The sequence below is a fragment of the Protomyctophum parallelum genome (genome assembly GCF_964188405.1).
Source record: "Protomyctophum parallelum genome assembly, chromosome: 17".
Classification (NCBI taxonomy): domain Eukaryota; kingdom Metazoa; phylum Chordata; class Actinopteri; order Myctophiformes; family Myctophidae; genus Protomyctophum; species Protomyctophum parallelum.
In genome coordinates, this window is record NC_139719.1 from 15834596 (window position 1) to 15857418 (window position 22823).

Consider the following 22823-nt stretch of genomic DNA (forward strand, 5'->3'; position numbering starts at 1 on the left):
TTTCTCGACCGCGGCGACACGGCCGTACGACGGAGCATAAACTTGGGCATGAGGCTATACATCTCTGACAGAGAGAGAAGTTTCTATCCGAGATAAACAGATGACTGTCCGTCTGCTGGGAGTTGGGAGCTCGGGCTATACGGCTATAGGTTTGTTTACCTAAGAAAATGGTCTCGCATGGCTGAACTTCAAATGAACCAGCTCTGATGGTGACTCATCCAAGCGATAGGCTCGGTGGAATAGGAAACCCTGGCCGCCTGAAGAAACGGACGCCGATCAATCCTCGCTCAGGAAACTCAGAGCATTATTATTACAGATGAGTATCTCTGGTCATCCATATCCTATACGATGCTGTGTGGACGATATTCAAAACTATTCCCTAATTGCAATTCATGGTTGCCAGACCGTGCATAATGTGCTCAAACAAAGTCACATGAGAAGTGTTTTCACACTTGGATCTGAAGTGAAAGTTCTAGAGAGTCTTGCCCAACATAAACCAGACTATACATAAACCAGACACACACACACACACACGCACACGCGCACACGCATACACGCACACACACACACTCCCACACCCGATTAGCATGTATGGATACTAGGGCCACACACAGTCCTGGTTCGTTTCTCAAGCGTGTCAGTCTTATCCATGTTGGACGGATCAGAGATCATGTGTGCCTGACTGACTGACATGCAACATGTCAAGGTTCTTGCCTGACTTGAACTGCGTGCATCAGGGATATATATACTGTAGCTACTGTTCTTACTGGTTTTGATATCTTGGTTAACCCATTTAGGCCTGACCTCAAAATTTAAAATAAATATTCGAAATCCTCCAGTTTTCTGTAATAAATATTTTCACGATTCTTCAAAAATAGCGGACCTACAAGCTTGTAGCGCGCCACCGAGTGGCGCGCATGAGCTTGTAGATCTGCTATTTTTCAAAAGCTAAATTATAACATAATGTTTAAAACACCAAAAGTGGTTCCCGCCCAAAATGGGTTAATCTTTCCTTAAAACTATTGAAAAGAAATGTTGTATGGAAGTATGGAAATGGATTTAAACTAGGACTGGGACAAAAAAAAGTGGGAATCATCTAGCATAGCGTATGAGCAAATTATGTCCAATCTGAGATTACATTGAAGGATTAAAAGATTCTTTGCCGTCACAGATAATGTGCAAGAGGGAGAAAAGTTGCAAGCAACTTAGCCACAGGTAAGTGAATAGATTTTGTGCATAACTCTAGTCCCAGTTTCCTGAAGATGACATATCCAATCAATGAATTACATCAACGTTTGACTGTGGTACATCAACACAGCATGGAATCGCCAACAAAATATTCTATAGATAAAAAGAAAGGATCCGGGCGCACTCAAAGTTAAAAAACGAGGAACACCGCAAGAAAGAATATTCTATGTTTTGGGTCGGAGAGGCTAAATCTCATTAAATGGTGGTTCGTGGCTCAAATGCCAGATAAATAATGGACCATCGTATGGAAAGGGTTGAAAACCACCATAGAACTGTCTATGCAGCAGTTCTGCTCTGAAAAAGGCGTGGGTGGGTTACATACAGCCCGAGGCAATCATTAAAGGACCATGCCAGTCTAAACAAGCGTCATTGTCTATTCACAGCTAAGGCCATATATAGTATAGTATGCTCATAAACACAGACCATTAATTTTTTTACATTAATTGCGTTGTTTTTAGAGGTTGCGGACATACGGTCATACGCTTGTTTATATTTTGCCCGGAGTCATATTTTGTCCGAAGGCACCAAAACATTACTCAACAAATAATTGAGTAATGTTACCTTAATGAAACGGCACGATTAACATGTCTCAGACCTTCCCCTCGAGTTCAAGTTCAATCGCCATCACAGACATACTGTATGCATTAATGCCTTTGTGCACACACACTCGCACTCGCACTTACACACACACACACACACACAAACACACACACACACACACACACGTGTATGCACTATGGATTGATTGTATTATTGCATTAACAAATCATTACTCATTTACATTACTTAATCATTTCCTTCTTGCCTCCATCCTCCTTAACCCATTTTGGGTGGGAACCCCTTTTGGTGTTCATGTTATGCTTTAGCTATTGAAAAATATCAGATCTAAAAATATCAGATCTACTTGTAGGTCTTCTATTTTTGAAGAATCGTGAAAAGTGACATGAAAGTGTTTGAGAACGACTGACATAGAAAAACATAGCTTTTTCACAGTCAGGATTTAGAAGACATTTTGTAGAATCGTTCCCAGGTCAAAATGGGTTAAGCCCAAGGGTACAGTAATCATGAAAAGTAAGAAAGTAAGTAAATTAGGACAACAATCCCTGCTGACAAGGTTGGATCCATCTGCGAAAATATGCAATAAAACAAATGATAACCACATCTGGAATGATAAGCAACTAAGCTCTGGTGAATTTGCTTGCCTTGGACATTGGACGGTATATTATATTAGTTTCAAAGGAAACATTTGAATGTTTGCACATTCATTTGGACGCAGATGGACTGACTCTCAAAGCTCCGAGGAACAGGCTACATTAAAAAAAAGTGTCTCTATTTTGCTCCAAGGTCACTGTGTCCTTTTTGGTTGCCGTGTCCTGTATTTAACCCATTTTGACCTGGGAACGATTCTGCAAATGTCTTCTAAATCCTGACTGTTTTGTTTCCACAATGTTTTCTTCTAAATCCTTTCTGTTTTTCTACGTCAGTCGTTCTCAAACACTTTCATGTCACTTTTCACGATTCTTCAAAAAATAGCAGACCTACAAGCTCGTAGCGCGGCACTCGGTGCCGCGCTATGAGCTTGTAGATCTGCTATTTTTCAATAGCTAAAGCATAACATAATGCTAACACCGAAAAGTGGGTTCCCGCCCAAAATGAGTTAAAAAGAAAGATTCAGTACTCAAAAGACTCGCTGAAGGTTTTTGTGTACAATTTCCGCCCGTCGAAGGTCTTATCTGAGCCAAAATAGACGTACTGTTATGTGTAAAGTGCGACTCCAAGGGATTTTTAAGAGGTTTTTACACGCAGACTTTTCCCAGGAGCTGAACAAAAAGAAAATAAAAAAGAAAACCCCAGCAACAGATCAAGGTAAAAAGGAATTATATCTGAAATGACAACACAGCTAGTCTCTTGGCTCTTTCCTGAACACATATGGTAATGATATACTGTATAACAGCAGCGTAAAACACAAAACAAAACAAGCATTCAGCAATTATTCTGAGGCAAAGAGTACTTAACCCATTTAGGCCTGACGTCGATTAAAAAAAGGGCTTCTAAATCCTAAATTTTTTTGAATTATCTCTATTGGGCCACGGACCCCCATCTCAAAATATGTAGTTCCAGGGACCCCCCCAGAAGCCAATATTTTAGTTTAAAATATTCGCTCTGAAATATATATTCAAAGATTTGCACCAAATTTTCACGACTTTAAAAAAATATTGCAATAGCTAAAGTAGAACAGAATGCTTTAAAACACCAAAAAGGGGTTCCCGCCCAGAATGGGTTAAGTAAAGTCATGCAGCAATTTCAAACATTTATGCATAGGAAAATGTGGATCACGACAGATTGATCTACATACTGTACATTTAATTAAGAGAGTTTCCAGGATATCCTTGTGGAATAGTCTAGCGTTTTCACACAAGCATCCTATGTTTGTAGAGAATTAAAAACATCAGAGCTACAAGCTGTATATATTTGTATCAGCATCATGTCAAGGTGACCGCGTTGAGTATTTCGCCATACATTGTATCAGCAGAAATTAACTCCGAATACAAAGTCAGTGATTGGCATTCAGAGATACCTGGCACCCAAGTCTATGCATAAAATATGAGCCATTTGCATCGTCGCCTGCCATATAGCGGTGACCCGCAGAGCAACTCGGAAATGTCTTCTTACGGTATACTAATGCATAAGAACGTTCAGGCATTTTTTTCTTTATTTATTCATTCATTATTCGATTAAGAGTTTGTTTACTATAAGTATTCTTTGTTCAGCCTGCTGTTAGAGAATATAGTGTAATTAGGCTAGTTTGTGTACAGCTGGCAAGTCCCCAGATCGTCATCCTTGTTTTTTTATTCAAATTGACTTTGCTCTTTCATAGCGGGGACTCCAGGAAACTATGAGATACTATTTGGATAGGCAAACCTAAGCAGTGGGGGGGGGGGGGAGAACTGCCACTCTGCAACATGATTGCGACATCAAAGGACTGTGTAAAGACATGGGAAACTGTCATTTGGCCACATGCTTCAAAGACACGAAAAAAAGGAGAATCCAACTTGGAGATATGGAGATAAGGGGTTTCTGGAGTGGACAGCACTGCAATTCATGTGGCCAATTAACTCTAAAATAGCTGATCTACAAGCTCACAACGTGTCGCGCTGCAACATGTTGTGAGCTTGCAGATCAGCTATTTCATGAATGTTGTTGATGCCACATTGAAAGAGGTAAAAAGAAATACAAAAATTAATCAGGACACGGCTGCACAGTTTGATAAAAAAAAGAGAAAGAAAAAGATAGATAGATAGATAGATAGATAGATAGATAGATAGATAGATAGATAGATAGATAGATAGATAGATAGATAGATAGATAGATAGAAAGAAATCTAATAATGGCCGATATCGGACAAAGTGATATATAGTAATCACTCTGGTTCAATTTGTTTTCCCTCTCAGCTTTTAACCTCAGCTGATTAGAGGGAACATCTGCAAACAGACCTCCATTTCTTCACTCCCCTTTCATATTTCAATCCCGGGCAAAAACTCCAAGAATCATTACCCAACATGAGCTCATCGTCAGCGCATTCATAATTCAGCGTAATGGATTATGTAATTGCTCCATTAATCAGGAGGAGATACCCCGGCATGCTCTCCTTTATTCCTATGCCTCTGTTGTTAAAATAGATGCTCTGTTTGTAGAAGCAGAGTTAAAAAGCCCTCTCTCGTTTGGCCGCGGCATTGAGAAACTTGCGCCTCGCTCCCCGATAGCTTGGAGCCCATGCTCTGCGTTGCTTAGCTTGGCTCCAGTCCCAGGTCCTTGTGGTGCAGTCGCAGACAGCTCTTCAATAAAGTATGGCGCAAAAAAAGTGGGCGAAAGGGCAAACGCCTTCCAGGAAACCAGTTGTCAGGACCAAGGCGTCACTTTAAGTCGTATAATTTATTGATATTTGCTAGACGCTGTCTCTCTCAGAGAATGAATATTCCAGGTCTCTATATGAGGCCTGCGGGCTGGAAGCCGGCAGGCCCGTCACAGATTAAAATGTGTGGACGTGTTTAAGCACACTCGTCATCCGATTCCAGCAGCTGGCATCAGTTGTGAGGACATAATCCAAACAGAGTCATAACCGTTTGTCAAAAAAAGGAGAGGGAGAGAGGCGGGAGGGGCTTTCCGACGTATTCATCCTTACCATATTGTAGTTAATATCTCAATATGAGATCTTCAATAGAAAAAAAAATATATATATATCCCCTGGGCCTATTTTACGTCTTGAGTCATCCGATTGTCGTCACTGCGGGAGCCACCATTGTTTTTACACCAGCCTATCTGATCTCCCGTAAAAAAGAAAAAAAGGTCAGTGACAGCAATGGCCTCTTGTGAGCTGTTAAGTGCATTGAGTGGTGACAGCAAATGATAGTCGTCTTCGCTGGGGGGGCGGAAGGTGCAAGAGCAAAGAAAAAAAAGAAAAAAACACTCGTGATTTACAGGAATTGCAGCTCCCCTCATCATGGTTATTTTCCCTCTCTGCGGAAATATTAAGCCGCTTCCCTCCCCCAGATTGTATTTAGGGCTACTCTGTTCTTTCTTGTGCCTTGTTCCTGCACTTGGAAGAGCATGTGGGAGTGGGAGAGAGGAGAGCACTAAAGCATTACGCATTCAACACTGTGCCATGCATGAGTCCAGAAAAATGCCTCTCAAATCATTAAAAGAAATAGCTCACCCCGAACATTTTAAATCCAGTCATTACCTACTTACTCCTTTGTCCACAAAACACTCTTGTCTCCAAAAACTTAATGGCAGCTTTCTCTCCAACGCAATGGAAGCCAATGGCGAACCCGTGCTTTAGTAGTTCCAAAAAGAATGAGTCTCTGACACTGACTCAGAAGTACCTTCTGCACGGTTTAAAACGAATGAGATGAAGATTTGCACTGGATGATGGTAAACTACTATGAACGCAAGTCTTTTCCAAACACAGTGCAGCCGATTGGCTTCAATTTGGATTATTCTGCAAAATGCACATTTTATGTGTGTTTGGGAAGGGGGGGGGGGGGGGGGTGGGGGGGCTTTATGGAACTGAATACATAAGTACTGGTGGTCGGCTTCAGTTAGCTGGAGAGAGCTGATATGAAGTTTAGCTAGCATCCTGCCAACCTCCCTGATTGTTTTAGTGGACGTCCGTGTTTTGACTGGCATGAGGATGAGTCCACAATAACAGCAGATAGTGTTCACGTTGGCTGAATTGTGAAGCGTTCAGCTGTATCGGCGAGGCGCTGTGAGCTTTGTAAGATAGAGGCTATTTTGGGAAAGTAGAAAACGTTTGGAAAAATGCTCGCAAATTTTCGCCTGTATAATGACGTGCCCAAAAATAGGGACGCCAGATTTATCCCATTCTGACCTGAGATCAGATTCTAAAAATGTCTTCTACATCCTGACAGTTTTCTGAAAAAGCTATGTTTCTATGTCAGTCGTTCTTCGATATTTCAAATATAGCAGACCTACAAGGCCTATGAGCTTGTAAATCTGCTATTTTTCAATAGCTAAAGCATAACGTGATGCTAACACCAAAAGGGGTTCCGGCCCAAAATGGGATAACAGCAGATAGTGTTCACGTTGGCTGAATTGTGAAGCTTTGTAAGATAGAGGCTATTTTGGGAAAGTAGAAAACGTTTGGAAAAATGCTCGCAAATTTTCGCCTGTATAATGACGTGCCCAAAAATAGGGACGCCAGGTTGAGAGCCGAGAGTGGCTAATGGACTAGAGGACTATGAAAGAGAGATGGAGACGGTGCACAATTAAAGGTAAGATTTTTTTTTCCCATTGTGCGTAATGTCCATGTACGTAAGTAGCTAATGCCTTCAAAAAGAGCCCACACGTTCACCTCATTTAAATAGGAGACATTTTCCATCCATTTCCCTTCCTCAATCCCCCCCCCACCCACCCCTCTCTCTCTCTCGCTCTCTCTCTCTCTCTCTCCCCCCACACTGTAATTTGAAGCTGTCACAAACAAATCCTCCTAGCAGACCTTTCCAAATGTCAGGTTCCGTCAAGCGGGATGTGACGGCTTCCTCAAAGCAGGCCCTCGCGGAAACTTTGTCAGGAAAACAAGGGGGGGTTGAAACGCAACGCCATGCATATTTATGAGCATTCAGCACCACTCTGAGTCTCACCCCACTCACGCACGGTTCCCCTGAACTCGTTGGGCAAAGGAGGGACTGACTTACGGACCTGACAGGCCCACTTGACTCAGATTTATTATACCTCTGAGCATTTGTTCACGTTTGTAACTCGCTTTAGCTTTATTTGTTTACAGTTATTAACTAAATAAACCCAGAAAGGTGCAGTGCTGGGACAAGTGTGGTTGCAGCATTGCACCGACGACCACACTTAGCTGGCTAAGAACAGTACGATGACGGGTCCCCTAAAGAGTTCATACAGAATAAATAACTAAATAAATAATAAAGTCGGGCAATTACTATAGTCTGGTTGCCTCTGGCAACCACACTTATAAAATCACTGGTCCGGTTCCTTCACAGCAGCCACTCATCGGCAGGGTTTAAATCACTGGTCCGGTTCCTTCACAGCAGCCACTCATCGGCAGAGTTTAAATCACTGGTCCGGTTCCTTCACAGCAGCCACTCATCGGCAGGGTTTAAATCACTGGTCCGGTTCCTTCACAGCAGCCACTCATCGGCAGGGTTTAAATCACTGGTCCGGTTCCTTCACAGCAGCCACTCATCGGCAGGGTTTAAATCACTGGTCCGGTTCCTTCACAGCAGCCACTCATCGGCAGGGTTTAAATCACTGGTCCGGTTCCTTCACAGCAGCCACTCATCGGCAGAGTTTAAATCACTGGTCCGGTTCCTTCACAGCAGCCACTCATCGGCAGGGTTTAAATCACTGGTCCGGTTCCTTCACAGCAGCCACTCATCGGCAGAGTTTAAAGCTGTAACGCACCCTGGTTGGGTAGAGCATGCATGGGTTCCCAAAGTGGGGTCCGGGGACCCCCAGGGGTCCTTGGGGGAGTTCCAGGGGGTCCCCCAGCTAAATGATAGTTTGGAACCAAATGGACCCTTATGGGTCTGTAACTCTGAGTGTACAAATGGAACCAAATGGACCCGTTACACTCTCAGAGTTAAATTTACATTGATTTTACAATATAAATTGGGGTCTGTAGACTAATATGCATGTCAAACTGGGGGTCGTTGAAATTAAAGGGGTTGAGAATCACTGCTAGTCCCTCCTGGCAGATCTCTTCAAATGGGGGTCCGCGGGTCAATTAGCGTCAATTTGGGGGTCCTTGACATGAAAAGGTTTGGTAACCACTGGGGTAGAGTATGTTAATAGTATGTTAATACAGCAATATATCTAGTATATCTGCCGTGATTGGCTCCCCTACAGGTTAACAAGTAGTACTGCCCGAAGCTCATAAGCACAACACAGGGAACATTCCGTCTCTCAAGAGCAGTAGAAAGTCGGCGTGGAAATCCGGGTAAGACACCAAACTATAATACGGACGGAGCGTCGCTTTAGTTCACAAACATCAGTTATTATTTGTTGACGAAATTGTCAATATATTTAGTTTTAGTCATCTTTTCAACTAGTTTTCATCAGTGAAAAAAGGTAGTCGACGAACATTTTTCATCCTAGTATTAGTCGACGAAATCAACACTGCCTGGCGCCCAGCGGCCCGCGGCGCTGTGTCCGCCACGCTCCCCGCCGTCAGCCGGAGCATGACGGATAAACCATGTGATGATAATCACCGGCGAGTACGTTGCCTCAGAACCATCGCTACAGTTGATGTCTCTATTCATACAGGTTGATGCCTTTTTATCCTCGTTCCATAAATCCTGGCATAAACGTTTCGAAGTGAAGTAACCACTCCTCATGTGTTGCGGGGCATTGTGAGCTTGTAGATCGGCTATTTTCAGCAAAAGAGATTTGGCGTATGAGGGGAAAAGTGCACACCGTAAGAGTTGCAACTCAGGTCGGTTTCAATTAGAATAGAGAGTTTAACCCATTTAGGCCTGAGATCAGATAAAAAAAATGTCTTCTATATCCGGACAGTTTTCTGAAAAAGCTATGTTTCTACGTCAGTCGTTCTTCGATTTTTCAAAAATAGCAGACTACAAGCTCGTAGCGCGCCACTCGGAGGCACGCTATGAGCTTGTAGATCTGCTATTTTGCAATAGATAAAGCATAACATAATGCTAACATCAAAAGGGGTTCCCGCCCAAAATGTGGTTAATCACATAAAAAACAAATGCCTTCAGTGTGTTCTCAAGGAGTTAAGAACACTGAATGCTCTGCTTCCGTTTGATCTAGTGATCCTAGTCTATATTCAACTTAAATCTACTCCGCCATGCAATCCATGGCAAAACCGGACTGTTTTTTCTTGCTTAATTGAAACGGATTAAAACAGAAAAAATACAAAAACACAAAATAGGTAAAACAACAACAACTATTTAAATGGATTTCACAGAGCACCACAGAGGTGGTGAGGTCCACTGCATATTGCATGCACGCACACGCACACGCGCGCACACCCACACACACACACACACACACACACACACACACACACACACAGAGAGCAGAGCGGCAACATAGAATTGGAGACTGTGGGAACAATGGCTAATGGTTGCAAACAGAAACGGTTGGTGGCAGTTGAGGATTTTGTACAAAACTCAGTATCTTTTATGACTTTTAACCACAGGGACACTAGGGTCCCTGTGGTTAAAAGTCATAAAAGTTACTGTGAATAGGGACACTATAGGTATAGGGTCTGGTGGCATGTCATCAATTCAAAATAGACGATCATTTAGCGAAAATAGCTGATCTACAAGCTCACAAGGCCAGCGTTTCCACTAAGATGAAGTTGTAGCAGCGACGGTGAATTCATCTTGATAAATATTGCCTTAAAAAAAAGGAAATGCATGGTGTCTTTTGAGATTGACAGCCGTCGCGGAGTCACCCTCCAGGCATACCCTGAGGCTGAGATATTTTTGTACGCGAGAGCATGAGGAATCTAACAAATGTTTCATAGATGTTTCCTTGCACATCTCAATCAAATATTTACGCTTTCTTGACAAAACTAACAAACCCACACGGTATCCATCCACACGTTGCATTGCGATGCTGTCATGGCAGGTAAACATGTTCTTTTTGGGGAGGCGTGACTCTATTTTTGTCTTCGGCAAAATGATAATCCTGATTAACGTTATTGGTTTTCATCAAAGTTGACATCCAACTGGCGCCAACTTGATTTAATATGCTGAGACGATCAGGTAAGCACAACGTTAATTGACCTCAATATGGAGCGATACACCGTTCTCCAAATAGACGCTCCCCCAGGCTATTTATATCCATAGAATTGTCCGTTGTCAACGCAGGATATTCATATATTAAAACATATATTGTCAAAACCAATATATGGATTTTGTGCACGATCAGAGATCACGAGAACAAGAAAACATGCTAAAGTAACGTGAACATGTGACATTACAGTAATGTCATGACATTACATGACAGTAATGTGAACGTGTGACGAGATAAGCAGTGTTTATTGGCAACTCACTTACTTTTACTTTATTTGTTTATTTAGACCGGACAATGCATATTAATGGATTACATAAATGCAAATGGGTCTGGACTCAATGTAGTGGACAGGTCATCTCCTCCCCTTACAATAAGGTCCTGTCTCGGCCCCACCCCTCTCCAATTGTTTATATTGTGTTTAGGATCCAAGATGGCCACAGCACCAGGAGGGGGTGGGGCGGAGGCGAGCGGGTGGGGTCGATATATGCCCTTACTGGGCTGCGTTCACACATTCAAGACACCTGTCTTGTGTCTGTGTTTAATGGCCTCTCCAATGCATTTCCCATGGCAGCCCATATGGTTTGACCAAACATTTCGTTTGATGTGTTCAAACACAAGTCAGGTGTCAGACACATGGCAAGTGTCTTGAATGCAGCAGAAAGGTTGATGGAACCTTCGGAATACGCCTGATGATGTCAACTGACACATTTGGCATCATAATTTTGGGAGTTCGACATTTCGCTGAGTTAATATTGCAGAAGACATAAGGTAATATTGAGCTCCTCACATCAATACAATGGGATTTTAGTTTGAATATCTGTAAAGTTTTCATTTCAACAAAAGGAACTGCAAGCGTTAGGTCAAATCTCAAGATCCATTCCCTCGTATACAACGTGAACCTTCAGTCCTTGAAGCGGAAATTTCCCAAGCCGCATGTCTGAAACTAATTCAGCACGTTGGTCTTCAGCCAGTCAGCACACTGTGTCGACTGACAAGTAGAAGTGTGGAATCGCACACTTCTGCAGCTATAATTGTGAGGCGAATCTCGTAATAAGCAGGAGTGCCGACTACACACCTAAAAAGAAATGAATTTTGCAAGGATATGCCGCTCTGGGGATGAAATGAATAAATAAAAATAAAAAACACGAGCCGAGACATCATGAGCAACGGAGCAAAGTTCACGGCGGAGAAGAGAAGCAAAAAGAATAACACACCCGAGTCCCCCCCCCCCCCCCCCCCCCCACAACAACAAGGCCCCGGCATCGACCGAGCGCTGTTACATCTGCATTTCTTAAAGACAGCCTGTGAGTAACAAGAAAGCTGTCCTCTCACTGCACCTTGCGTGAGATTCTGAGCCAATAGAGGTGGTGGGGGGGCTCTGGGGAGAGGGGGGGGGCTGTTGGAGAGAGAGAGAGAGAGAGAGAGAGAATGCAGTAAGAGGAAGTAGAAAAAAAGCCTCTTTTCTGCCTTTTTTTCATTTCGAGGAAGTTTGTATCACCATCTAAAATCTACACCATCGCAGTTGCATGCGGTGCGCCGTCCAAAAAGCCAACTTAGTTTTTGGCACATTTATTTGAGTTTTCTCTCTGTCATCATACCCTTGCATCAGCCTAGAGAGGATCCGAGGCTTTAATATGGTCGCCAATGAGGGCTGCAGCCATTTAATAACAATGCAATAGTGCCTCACAGCAGTGGGCCAGTGTAGCTCGTACATCCCTGCCGGGTGCAGATGGTACGTTGTCTGTCAGTGCTCTCCGAAAACACTCTCTCTCTGTCTCTCTCCCCCTCGCTAGCTCTCCCGAGATGTTTGTTCTGTTCTCCAACCGACCATCCATCCCTACACACTGTCAGCAGCGATGTTCCAACTCTCTTCTTGAGAGAGAAATAACACACAATCACTCCACACCACATAATATCGTATTTCATCTCTGGGTCAGCTGAAGCTGAAGATGATCCGTGTTTGTGTGTGTGTGTGTGTGTGTGTGTGTGTGTGTTAAGCCTCTCGCCTGTGTCTCACAGCCTCCCGCCGTGGGGGACATCTGGAGGAGGCGTTGCTGTGTACTCAGAGAGAGGTGGGGAGTTTAGGGGCCTGAAATATCACTCTCCAAGGACAGAACTGGCTTTCATTAACACACAAAAGGGAGGGAGGGGGGAATTAAAATGGACTTTATAGGATTTATTCAAATAAACGCGGCTATAATGCCGCCATAAGCCAGTCACCTTGCCACTATCCTCCCCAAAAAACCCATCCCGTACGCCAGTGGGCCCTTTCCGTCTCCATCTCACCGCTGAGAGCCATTACAGCACATTTTGATGAAAATGGCCGGTAATTCGGCACACAGCAAAAGGCTCCGGAGCGACCATTCCACAAGGTAGCTGTTCATTATGCACCAGCGGGGAAGAGCCTCTTCTTAATAGAGTGCCGGCCATAAACATCCCTCATCATCACCGGACCTGCCATTTGATCTTACCTCTGGGGCTTCTGCGCCCGGCGCATCTTCATTCATTTCCCCGGCGCGCCAAATGTCTGTTTATACCCGGTAATGGACTATGCCCTGAGAGTTGTTATGGAGGGACAAAGTGAAAGTCCCCGACAAGGAGTGCGGTAGACGGTGATTAACGACTGAATTAGAAAACAAGTCTGGGTCACCTTCTTTAACGCCGTGATGGATGGTCCAATGCGGGGGAATCTGATGGTGTTTTGTTGCAGCACGGCTTCGGCGAGCCGGCCATCGCGGTTTGAGCCGCGTGACAGTTCCATTTGACAGTGCACCACCGCGTTATCAAAAAACCACCGCCTCTATCCAAATCGATGTGTGATCGATAGGCTGATGGCGCACCGTAATTAACGGCCACTATTAAACGACGTGCGAGGTCCAAATTGAGGCGCTTTACGGCCCCCGATAATAGGCATCACGTTGATGATTGTGCAACGAGACAGTGCCCATCGCCACTTGTAAAGCCTTAGTTAGCGGTGCCCTGGTTCAGCTGCTGTATCTGCCATCTCTCCTGTCACAGGCAGTTTACAAGACTGCGAACGAGGGTCGCCATCTGTCCCACCTCGATGGGGCGCACAGAGGGACGTTTTGCTCGGTTTTTTGGCATGCCCGACTTCTCCTAATGCTGCACAAATGTTTGGAGAGACATTACATACAGTAAGCAATGAGACGTGAACTAGAGGGAAGAGGGGAACGAGGAGGGAACGAGTGAAAAGAGAAAGATAATTATATTTATGAAGGGAAAGATGGAGAAAATGCCAGAGGGATTAACCCTTGCGTCCCTGTTCTGGGCATGTCGTTATAAAACGGACCTAGGAATATAGGTATAGGCCTCAGTTGTGAGCTTTAACCTATTTAGACCTAGGCCTATTCTAAAATAATGGCTTCTACAGTCTTCTACAGTTTTCTGAAATAACTATGTTTCTATGTCAGTGGTGCTCAACCTTTTTCATGTCAAGGACCCCCAGAAATATCTGTATTTGGCCGTGGAGCCCCATCTGAAAATGCTTTTCCAGGGACCTCCTCAGAAGCAAAGATTTTAGTTAAAAATGTTCGCTCTGAATGAATATATATATAATATATTCAAAGATTTGTGCCACATTTTCACAATGCCGCGCTACGAGCTTGTAGATCTGCTATTTTTCAATAGCTAAAGTATAACATAATGCTTAAAAAAAAGGGGGGTTCCCGTTCTGAATGGGTTAAGATTGGCTATTTCAGCGTGACACCATGCTATAAAACAGGCCTTAAATGGTTAATGGGGTGAGAGATGGTCCCAGTGGTTAGTGGTTTACAACCCCCTCCTTTGGCCCAGGCTGGAGATCAGCCACGGGAGCACATTCAACTCCAGCGTTTGCGTCAGATTGAAGCTCCACTGGGAGCAAAAAAAGGCAATCTGGGAGACGGAGGAATGAGGTTCGACCGGTCAATGAAAAAAGGTGAGGCCATGGTCGAACAGAAGAAAACCACACAGCCTTTACCCGGGAGGAGGAGGAGGAGGAGAAACCTCCGACCTGATGCACGGCGCGGTGCACTACTCGCGGCGCTTGCCTCGCAGCCCTAAAGTAAAAGGCGTTCATTCATTGTTGTTGATCCGTGTGCGAGCACGTATGAAAGGTGAGGCGGGTCATCCCGCTAACATGATATACCCATGAACATCCTGGGAGAGGTTCTTTTCTCCTTCCCAGAGAAGCGAGGCATGTTGCAACTGACACCCGGAAGAGAGAGTGCATTTGCATGTTATTAATTAATTCTGACCTGAGATCAGATTCAGAAAATGTCTTCTACATCCTGACAGTTTTCTGAAAAAGCTATGTTTCTATGTCAGTCGTTCTTCGATTTTTCAAAAATAGCAGACCTACAAGCTCGTAGCGTGCCACTTGGTGGATCTTGTCTGAGCTTGTAGATCTGCTATTTTTCAATAGCTAAAGCATAACATAATGCTAACACCAAAAGGGGTTCCCGCCCAAAATGGGTTAATTCTCTCCCATGCTACCCCCCCTTCACCGGGGGGATCGAGGCGAGCTCTCGCTAGCAAACCGAGGCATGTGAACGCGGGAATCTCACGAGGACGTGAATTTGATCTCACCCTAACGCATCTCTCCGTACAACCACCACATCGTATATGAAGAAGGCAATGAGGGTGTGTGTGTGTGTGTGTGTGTGTGGGGGGGGGTGGGGGGGGGGGGGGGGGGGGGAGCATGGGGTTGAGGAGTCTGTGGGGGGTGTGGGGGGGCTTGGTAGTTCATGCATACATACATTTGATTAGATTCATTTCCTTGGCCAGCCCTGACGTTAACAGTCAACAAACTCGAATCACAGATTTCATGACATATAGGCTATTTCTATACATTCAGTAATAATTCTTCCCCCAGTCGTTCATGAATATTTCATGGCGTTTCCAACACAAAACCCCATATGAGTTACATCCAAATATTAGCACTGCACTTGGAGGAATATCTCATTTGCAACCTGGAAAAACCCCACCCAGCTTCATTGACCAAGTTGATATGCAGATAAGTGAAGCCGCGCGCGGATAGCAAATGATGATGATGCGGTGTTGGTTCAGTCGGTATGGCAGTTTGCTTTTCTGGCAGATTGCAGAGTGAGGGATCTGGTTGTATAGGCGCCATGGTGGTGGTCCCACCCCCCACACCACCCCCCCATATCCATCTTTACAGCCTGCCCTGCAATTAATGATGCACTCTGATGTTTCCTGGAACCACCCCCCATCCTGAGTGAGAGAGAGCGTGCGTGTGTGTAAGTATGTGTGTGTGTGTTCGTGTGTGCATGTATGTGTGTACATGTTCGCATCAACATGAGAGCTAATTTTCTCTACTATATACACCAGCGGGATAACCGCTGAATTTGTATTCCGTAATGAGACATGGGGGCCCAAGATGATGGTGAATTTGTAAGCACGCACCACCTCTCATAATTCCGTTTAGTATTTCTGTAAACACAAAACGCGGGCAGTACTAGTTACAGTACTACCCTCCCCAGTCCCCATCAACACCCCCCCCCCCACACACACACACACACACACACACACACACACCCCTCCGCCTACTCCCCAACCCCACCCTCCTCCTCCTCCTCGACACCCATCAAGACTCCCGACATCTCACAAGAACCCAAGGGCAGGAGAGGAGATACGGCAAATCACATCATGGGACATGAAATTAATCCGCCAGCTCTCCCAAAACATTTGGCCTTCACACGTTTTAACCTTGAAACTGTTTGTCTTGTTTCACTGCCCGTGCAAGACTTCACAACACCCCCCCAACACCCCCCCCCCCCCCCCCCCCCCCAACGGCCAACAGAACAGAAGGGGGCTGATGATGGCACAACAATGGCTACGCTTTGTTAATTATTCAATGGAATCCTTCACCGTGCTGCCGATGATACGTTGTAATTTCATTTCACTTACGTCCGTTTCATAATGCAATACACAATTGAGCAGGGGGGCCCCCTTGCCTTATAACGTCCCAAAAGACCACTTCCGTCTTAAGATAATAAAAGGCTTTTGTGCCTTTGCCTTTGAGAAATCCTTGGTGGATTATGCAAGCGCGGATTCAAGAGAACACATCAATTAATGTGCATTAAATGAAACGAGTATTACGTTGTAGGAAAATAATTAATAACTCTAATTGGCGCTCTATTCCTTGGCTTGACTCCCAGCCAGCATCGCACCTTGTGCTAACTAACAGGACTCCATCCCCCCCCCCCCCCCCACCACCACCCCACCACCACCGCCCCCCCCCCCCCCCCCCCACATGGGTCACGACATAATCACTGTCTGACCTTTTACACAGCTGAAAGACAATCTCCTTACAATCTCTCGTTCTAGCTTCACATTCTAACGTGAAGCTCATAAAACAAATTCACACAGAAAATTGTGCTTTGTTCTGACTAAAAAAAAGCTTAAAACATCTGGATCATGTTCGGGGGCGGGCGGGGGAGAGGGGGGGCGGGGGTGTACTGTACGAATCCCATTGCTGTATCTTGGCAGAGTGAAATCACACACTGGCAGGCACGGGATCCTGCTACTCCAACCGATTACAAACTCTTCAGCCCTATTCCCAGGAAAAAGACATCTAGGGCTCCAATTATCCTTCACCCCATGTGTGTGTCTGCAGAGAGAATGGAATAGCTGCAATCGAGGATTCAGAGGGCAAGTTAATGGAGTCAGCCGAGAGAGAAGGTGGGGGGAAAGTAGACACCCCTCACCCTTCCTCTAGCCCATTTTGACCTGAGATCAGATTCTAAAAATGTCTTCTAAATCCTGACAGTTTTCTGAAAAAGCTATGTTTCTGTCAGTCGTTCTTCGATTTTTCAAAAATAGCAGTTCGTAGCTTGTAGATCTGCTATTTTTCAATAGCTAAAGCATAACACAATGCTAACACCAAAAAGGGGTTCTCGCCCAAAATGGGCTAGTAACCCTGGAAAAATCAAGACAGAATAGAAGGAGCCTTTTGGAGAACAGAGAGAGGCAAAGAGATTGGGGGATATTCATTACTATGTAACATTTGTAAAAGGTTAAGAGGAATGCTGGACGAGTGATCATCCAACTCTTTGGTTGCAGTGAGTGGTTGCTGGCTGCATTTCATCTTAAACTGATTCACTTTGGCCCAGAGCAAACCACAGTGGGGTGGTGGGGCGGGGTTTGGGTACCAGTGTTTCCCCCGTTTCGAGTTCTACCTCCCAGTTTTTTTTTTAAGTTTAGTTTTTTTTTCCCCCTATCTCTCTCTCTCTTTTGTCTTTTACATTATCCTGGCTTTCAGCTGAATCAATCTTGCCTTTGGTTGGAGGAGATAATGAGCACATTCGCTTGGCTTCAAATGAGCACCACTGCATCGGCTCCCACAGCCCAGCACCGTCACATACGCACGCAGACACTTTGGAGGAAGGCAGTGAGAGAAACGGAGAGGGAGAGAGAGAGAGGATAAGTCTCAGCCTACAGAGACCAATTAAAAGCACATATTCAAATTGACCTAAAAGAAACACAGTCAGGCATTCATTTATAGTAGTGCCCTGTCCCGAAAGCTCCACTCGCCGTCAAATCCATCCCCATTGTTTTCAACTCTGGCAGGCGCACAATCGCTACACAGAAAGGAGACAGAGGGGAGACTTAAATAGTGTGTCTTATCTTTGTATAATCAAAGACTATATAGAGAGGTACAGAGCCCACTCGTTTTCACACTAGATACACTCAGTCTCTCTCACAGAGCCTGGGATTCATCAGCCCGGTCCGTACCAAAGCATGCACGCATCAGATGATCTGTATCAAGAGGTGGTGGAATAGAGAACTCAAGTTGAAATCCATAATGATCGCTGCAATTAAGACTAGCACAACCGCAGAGAAAGCCACTCCTCGGAGGATGAGGCAATGCATCAAATTAGCAGTCTCTCTCTCGCACACACACACACATGTTGTAATGATAACGACGACGCATTCTCACATTACATTGGAGGTCATGTGTCGTTACATTGCAATACTGTACGAGTGTGGTTTAGTGTGCTCGCTGCTCGTTAATGTGAGAAGACAATCTCCGGGCGGGTACAGCTGTCACGATTTACACATTTAAGTTGACGCTTAATTGTCAATTTTGGAACGGCACTGGAAATTGGAACATTACGAATAGAAATTACATTTCTGTTTTCGTATTAGGTTTCAAAGGTAATAAAAAACTGCACAGGGCAGATATGACAAATGACTGAAATATACTGTACCAAGAAATTACTGGCATTTTTCTAAATTTGATAGGCTACTTAAAAATAAATGTGGAAATAGCTGATCTACAAGCTTACATGTTGCAAACTTGTATATCTGATATTCCTGCTTTTTTTGGACATGATTATGACAATTATGACAAAATAATTAGCGATTAGACGTAGTCACTAGTAGGCAGGAAACGCTTTGAGTGTCATAGAAACCAGCGGATGTTTGACTCCATAACTTTGGTCCACATTTCGGAGGGTCCGCCCGCAGCGGGCCGGCTAGCGCTCCCCTCCACCCCGCTTCCTTCCAGGGAAAGCTAGCTCGCCATAAATCCCCTCTAATGGTCACCGGTGAGAGAACTTTTTAACACGGGGCTTAGCAGCCACTGTTATTCACCCATAGAGTGAGAGTCTCTGGATGATGGATGGTAATAAATATTGCACGGGGCTAACGGAGGTCCCCTCGGAGACGTTCAATTGCCTTGAGTGATAGGGTGCTGCTCAGCAACGCAGGGAGAGGATGGCAGAGAGGGCAGGCTCTTCAAGGGAGCGAGGTAACTAAGTCAGTTCAATTTCCTCTCTGGAAACATTGGACAGCACCCCCACCACCCTCCCCTCCCCCCCTCTCCTATTCTTTCTATTACCTCGTGGTGTGACAATGCGAGGCACAGAGGGTGAGAGAGGAATGGTTAAGTTATGGGGGGAAAATCCGCCGCCATCGCAACTTAAGAGCAGCAGTGCGTCTGACTATTTTTTTTTTTCTCCATAACAAGGGATTGATCACCCCAAGGGGGAAAACGCTCTGAGGACTAACCTCGTGTGTGACCATCGTACCTGACGAGCGAAAAGGGGAGTGATAAATGCTGAGGAGGGAGTTATGATGGTGGTGCAGCCAGCGGTACTCACTACTGTGGACCAGCTTAATCAGGCTTTCTGACAAGGGGGGCTTTGTTGTGCTGAGCTGTCGTCCACCATCTTAAATGCTTCCTTGACAATGGCCACAATGACAGAGCAGATGTCCACAGCACACATCTGTAGCGGCCTTATATTCCTCCGTGCACACTCCCTCCTCCCCGCCAAGCATGTGCACACTACAGCCCTCGATCTCTCTCCCTCACACACACACACAACCCGCTGTGCACGAGCATGCGCAGTTGCGCGCACACGCTCGCGAGCAAAGGGCTGCCTTCCACAGGTCTTCTCAGCTTTCAAACGTCAATCAAAATGATCAAATTGCCTAATTTGGAAACTAATTATAACAAAGTAATAACAAGAGAAAGTAATCATTTCATGACGATTCATGTTTGTCAAATCAAGATTACTTTAGAGTACACACACTCTAAAGTCTCCACTATCACGTTTACTTTGTGAGAACGTAACTTTTTACTCATTTTAATTCAAGTGATGGGGAAGACTTATAGTACAGCAAGTGCTGATAATCTGATGCTAATTAGGCTAATGCGGGCAAGTGTTCTATAATTGATTCATAATGGTGCAATTATTGACTTTACTTATTGGATATAGGTTAGCCAGGGGATTATTTAAACCAGTCCCACAATGGTTTATCCATTTCAAGTTTCAACACAGCTGATCACACTGGAAAAGCCATATTTTACACATTCCCTATAAATAAGTCAAAATAGTAAAATAGCGAAGCAGTGATGGCCACTAGGAAGAGTTAACAACCTATAATAAATTGCTGCACCTCTCCCTTCCTACAGAATCATATTTCCTTGCTAGTAATACATGTACCGTACTTCTAGGGACATGTGTGCCAGCATCTTACACAGCACTGTGCACACCAGGCATTCCCCCATCTTGCAGCATACAATCTTTAAAAAACGAATTATTAAATAAATATGAGGGGTATTGGCTTGGCAGTGCTTGACACACAAGCAACTCCCAGGTGGAGTCTGATGAAGGACCTCAACGGAAACAAGCCATCAAATGCTTTCTTGGGTTTAGAATAGTTCCTCTTGGCAGACCGTGTATTGAACTGTACTTTCCTGTGCATTTTTCTGTCAATAAAGTATTCAATCAATCAGTCAATCAATCAATCAGTCGAACCAGGTGGACCCGTAAGGGTGTACACTCTGGGACTGGGGTAGTAGGCTAAGGTTTATACTGTACAGTGCAGCAGATGTGCATGTGCCCCGTTCATTGTAATCACTTATGTAAAAAGAATATTCATCGGGCAGCCAGAAAGCACACTGCGCTCCACATTACACGCAGGGTGGCGTCTCTCTCTCTCTAGTCTAAAAGCAACACTATTCTGTTTCTTCTTCACACGGAACTCTTTTCAACTGTGGTGTGGCGTGTCTGTCGACTCGAGGATTCGTGTTGTTGTGAATATTATATCCTCGCGGGAACATGTACAGTCTGTACAGTTTACCAGAACGGCGCGCATAACCAACCACCGTAATGCACTTCCTTCCTTATTTCTTTAAAAGACAAACTGTGGGTTAAAGAAAATCTCCTACGCCGTCCCGACCGACGGTCTCGCAAGAATACATCCTGCAATGATAAGGTGGTGTCGTGGTGAGACAAACAAACTGACAGAGATCCTTAAAACCAACAACAAACATGCATCATGTCATATGTATGCATTAATGCATAGCCCGCGGCCACCGCGGACTTCAAACGTATATAAAACCATGCAGTTCGTGAAGGAAGATGGTCAGAAATGTCCTCTTGTGTTGTGCACACACACACAATTCATTCGACCGCCGTTCCTCGTCTTCATGGCGCAGTAAGGTGAACACACACATGGTCACACAGCTAGAGAGGTTTAGTATGTATGCGGACCAACGTGAAATATCGAATACAACAGCCATGCACCCACCACCACCAGTCCACCTCCCACCATAATAACTCGTCCGTTTGAAAGAGAAACTGATCGAATAGCGTGTTTTTCCGGGGAATTCTTTCTCGATGCGATGATGATCATCTTACCTGGATGAATGATGTTTAGTATAGTTGCAAGTTGAGTTGAAGAAGCCGAGTTTATGTTGTTTTTTTCAGGCACGCATAGACATCATCCGCTGCTCCACAGGAAGAATGTTTTCATCTATTGGGATTTTTTTTTCTCCCTTTCCTCTTGAGTAATTCTTCTGATCCACCTTTCAACTTAATCCTCGGTCGGTTTTGCGAGAAGGTTTTCAGATGAAGAGCGAGGCGTGGAAAAATGAAGTGATAATTCAAACACACAAACGTGGGAAATATATATATATATATATATTGTGTCCACAGTTTTCAAGACGAGCGAAGGCAGGCGGCGAGTAGGTGTCTATAGTAGCAATAACTGTTTCTGGGGGCTTATTCTTTTTCTCTTTTTTTTCTCCTTCTCCGTCCGTCAGTCTTTTATTTTTTCTTCTTTTTTTTGCTATAGTCACACTGTCTCTGTAACTCTCTGTTTTTTATCAAGGCGGGGTCTTGGGTCGTTTAAACCAATGACATAAACCTATAAGAGCCAGCCTCGCCCCCCACACGTATCCACTCTTCTATTCACACGCGCGCGCACACAGTCACACACACACACACACACACACACACACACACACACACACACACACACACACACACACACACACACACACACACACACACAGCCATTCTCCCAGGATTAGCACGGGTGAGCGGGCACTGGGCTGCACTACTCCACACTCCCATACTATGTGTGCATGCACTAATACTTGTGGTCTCAGTCCCAATCTGGTTTTATGTAAACCTCTGACTGTGCTTATTATAGAGATCAGTGCTTCTGAAAACCTGTGGGCCAGGCAGGAGGCCCCCCACCGGTGGGGGGCCCCATGCACCGCTGGTGGTGGCCCGGAGGGCATTTCAGAGTGTAGGGAGTCGGGACAGCAAATAATTGGCAAAACTACACAAAGATTTTAATGATAATATTAATATTGATAAATATTAAACATTAATGTTAATATTTTAAAAATCACACTCGTGTGAAGTGAGGGGCGCTGGTATATCATCATACATCACATTCCGTGCTCAGCCAATCAAATCATCACATTCCGTGCTACAAACACATTC

The 22823-nt window shown here is 44.7% G+C and overlaps 1 protein-coding gene across 2 annotated transcripts in view; it reads right to left on the reverse strand.

Annotated features, from left to right (window-relative positions):
• Positions 1-22139, reverse strand: part of LOC310875193 (C-terminal-binding protein 2) — a 150734-nt gene extending 128595 nt beyond the window's left edge. For both annotated transcript variants that reach the window (XM_083788334.1, XM_083788335.1), the window contains exon 1: positions 21729-22139. The gene's annotated coding sequence lies outside the window, so the exon portion shown is untranslated. The remainder of the gene's footprint in view (positions 1-21728) is intronic.
• Positions 22140-22823: the final 684 nt, after the last annotated feature.